General features: G+C 41.8%; 1 non-coding gene across 1 annotated transcript; it reads right to left on the bottom strand.

Moving 5' to 3' along the window:
• Nucleotides 1–2,166: 2,166 nt before the first annotated feature.
• On the bottom strand, nt 2,167–2,271 carry LOC120252386. The gene has a single exon (XR_005533919.1). It is a non-coding gene; the product is annotated as a small nucleolar RNA R71 (small nucleolar RNA).
• Nucleotides 2,272–3,552: the final 1,281 nt, after the last annotated feature.

The following is a 3,552-nucleotide window of genomic DNA, read 5'->3' as shown; positions in this document are numbered from 1 at the left end:
TGGTGCACACCGACAATGAAGCACTCAGATACCTCCTTTAAAAGACTGATGCTAAACCCTGGTTGATTAGGTGGATTCTTCTTCTGCAAGAATTTGACATGAAATTCGAGATAAGAAGAGCTCAGAGAAGTGTGGTGGCAGACCACCTATCATGCCTTAAATATACTAAGGGAGAGGAAATTGTGCACAGAGAAATTGAAGATGCCTTCCCTGAGGAACGCCTCTACATAGTTCAAGGGAAATACACTCAAAATGATGACTGCCCTTGGTTCACTGACTTTGCAAACTACATTTTGGGATACATCATTTGTTGCCATTTTTACTATCAACAATAGAAGAAATTTTTGTACGATGTAAAGCACTATTTTGGGAATACCCCTTTTTTTTAAAAGTTTGTCCTGACCTAATAGTGCAGTGTTGTGTCTTACACACAAAAAGATGGGAAATGTTTAGACATTGTTACTCACGAGTGATAGAGGGCACATCAGTGCAAATCGCACAGCTGAGAAAGCTCTGGAAGCCAGTTTCTACTGGCCAACGGTATTCCTGGGTGTCTACAAATTTGTTACAACCTGTGACTAATGCTAGAGGAGTGGAAATTTTTCCAAGCTCGATGAAATGAAACAGACTCCTACTTAGTAGTGTGAAGTGTTTGATGTTTGCAGCATTGATTTCATCGGACCATTTCTAAATTCGAATCAGAACAAGTATGTACTGTTGGCAGTAGACTAAGATTCCAAATGAGGCGAAGCACAGGTGCTCCCTATGATTGATGCAAGAGTGGTAGTTAAATTCTTGAAAAAACTTTTTTTCACAGTTTGACACCACAATAGCAATTATCAATGATCGAGGAAAACACTTTTACAATGCTTAGTTTGAAAAGGTGATGAAGAAATATGGCGTTAACCATCTCATTGCCATAGCTTGCAATCCCAAAACTAGTGGTCAAGTTGAAGCCACAATTCAAGAATTAAAATGGATTCTCAAAAAGATCATGCATTATAATAGATGGGATTGGTCTGAACTGTTAGATGATGCTCTTTGGGCTTATAGAATAGCTAACAAAACTTCCACAGGGCATAGGCCGTGTTGAGCCCGAAAAGTTCTTTTTTATTTCCTAGAACTAAATTTTGGAAGGGGAGGCTAGTCGAGGGTTTTCTTATCCAACTTTAAGTGATCATCAAGAATGATGATCAGTCTTCACCACACCATCTAGGTTGATCAAGGTTGAGTTATAGGCGCTCAAGGGGATCCACATCCATAGGCTCTTGCATCTCATTGATTTTCTTGCTTGCTTATTACTTGTTCTCTAATTTTGGTCATAACCTTGTTTTTAGTTTTAATTGCATGTATCTAGAGTAAAAATCCATCACTTGAGATCTTAGGCTAGATAATAGCTCGAGAAGGGAGTAATAGGAGATCCTTAGCCTCCGTGATACGATCCTCGTGTCTCGCACGTAGGTATTATTTGGCGATCCCGCATCACTTTGCGGGAAGCAATCAAGTTTTTGGCGCTGCGTGGATCTTTAATGAATTCTAGGAAACTTTTAAATTTATTACTCTAGCCATTTCATTCTTTACTCATATTTATTGTTATTTTTATTTCCCTTTAATCTTAACTTTCTATCTTCTTTCTGGTTTTGCGTAGGTACTCGTTCTATGACACGCCAAATCAATCGACATTGATTACACCGGATAGTGAAATTGAAAGAACTCGCATCGGAGATTGAAGATGTTGGTGAAGGATCGGGTTCGCAGAACATTGAAATCGAGGATAGAGCCTTCAATCATGGCCCAAGAGCGACGCACTCTATCCGAGTCATGAAAGACCCCAATTCACGAGATGAGTTTAGTGTTCAAGCAACGACCGTGGCGTCTAACAACTTTGAAATTAAAGCGAGTACAATCTGGCAGGTCGAACCTCGGTTCAATTCAATGGTCTAGCAAATGAAGATGCACATGACCACCTTCTCGTTCCTCTAAATTTGCTCTCACATTCAAGATTAATGGGGGTGTCCGACTCATGCGATCCATTTGAGACTATTTCCATTCGCTTTGAGAGTGGAGCTTATCGCTGGCTTACATCATTGTCTCCGGGTCCATGTAAAACATGGAAGGATATGGTTGAGAAGTTCCTTGGGGAGATATTTTCCTAAGCAAAGCGCGAAGTTGAGTAAGAAATTTCAGCCTTTAAACAGGGGAGTCCGAAACATTGTTTGAAGCCTATGAGAGATTCAAGGATCTCTCTAGAAGGTGCCCCCACCATGGTTTTGCCTCATGGATGTGAGTCCAAATAATTTATAATGGGCTGAATTATGCTACTCTCCAACTCATTGATGCCGCAGACGTGGTGGTTCCCTTTAGTAATAAGTATCCCCGATGAGGCTCGAGCAATTACTTGAGTCTATGGTAAGCAATGAATCACATTGGGCCTCAAGAGGATCTACACAAAAGACCGCTGGGCTTTTACGGTTAGTAGCAATGATGCCTTGGCCGCGAAGGTTGATGTGTTGACTAAAAAGCTTGATTTTCTTATGGGCAGTAGTTCGAGGTCAGAATTAGTGATGAATTGTAGCACCTGTGGTGGTGGGCATGATGCAGCCCAATGTCCAATTGTTAGCTCCCTCGCTATGTCCATTGGAGAATGTTGACTATATTGGAGGGCAACGAAGTCAAGGGAACCCATATAGCTCAACTTACAATCTAGGGTGGAAAAACCACCCAAATTTTTGATGGAACCAAGGCCAACAAAGAACAAAGAGGTGCACCATCTCAAGGATCTCAATTCCAACAACTCGGCCTTGAGAGGAAGTTCTCCATTGAAATGTTCTTGCCAAGTTCATGCTCAGCACTCAAATGACAAAGTTCAATAGTCTCAACTAGTAGCATGGATGCACAATTTAGCAAGATGAATGCTCAACTCACTCAGCACACCGAACAATTCAGTGAGATAGGTTCTCTTTTTGAGAAACCTCCAAGCTTCGTGAAAATCTCTTGAGCATCGAGTGGGGAACCTCGCAGCAAGATAATCTCGAATCGTCCCCCTAGGTTGTCTTCGAGGCAACACGGAAGATAATCCAAGGGAGCACTTAAAGGCCATTGCTCTTAGAAGCGGTAGGCAGGTGGAGACAAGTGTCGAGGTTGACCCAAGTGTCAAGAAAAGTGGGGTAGCCTCTGGGGAAGACCCCAAGCTAGTTGAAGAAAATAGCAAAGACAAAAATCAGGGAAGAAATGCCAAGCCCCAACAACAAGGACCATCAAAATCATCCGAGTACAAGCCTCCAATCCCTTATCCTACCAGATTGAAGCATGACAAGGAGGATGTTCACTAGAAAATTCATTAACATCTTCAAACAACTCCACTTGAACATCCCAATAAAATATGCCAAGTTTTTAAAGAGCTTCTCACTAACAAGAGGAAGTTGGAGGAAGAGGGCAACGCGTGCACTTTTTACTGGAATTGCTTTCAGCCATTCTAGAAAAGAAGCTCCCACAAAAGTTGAAAGATCCGGGAAGCTTCATTATCCTCGCGGCATGCTTTGAAGGTGGAGT

Source organism: Dioscorea cayenensis, chromosome 20 (genome assembly GCF_009730915.1).
Source record: "Dioscorea cayenensis subsp. rotundata cultivar TDr96_F1 chromosome 20, TDr96_F1_v2_PseudoChromosome.rev07_lg8_w22 25.fasta, whole genome shotgun sequence".
NCBI lineage: Eukaryota > Viridiplantae > Streptophyta > Magnoliopsida > Dioscoreales > Dioscoreaceae > Dioscorea > Dioscorea cayenensis.
Note: the sequence above shows the minus strand (reverse complement) of the source record. Positions and strands in the feature narration are given on the sequence as shown.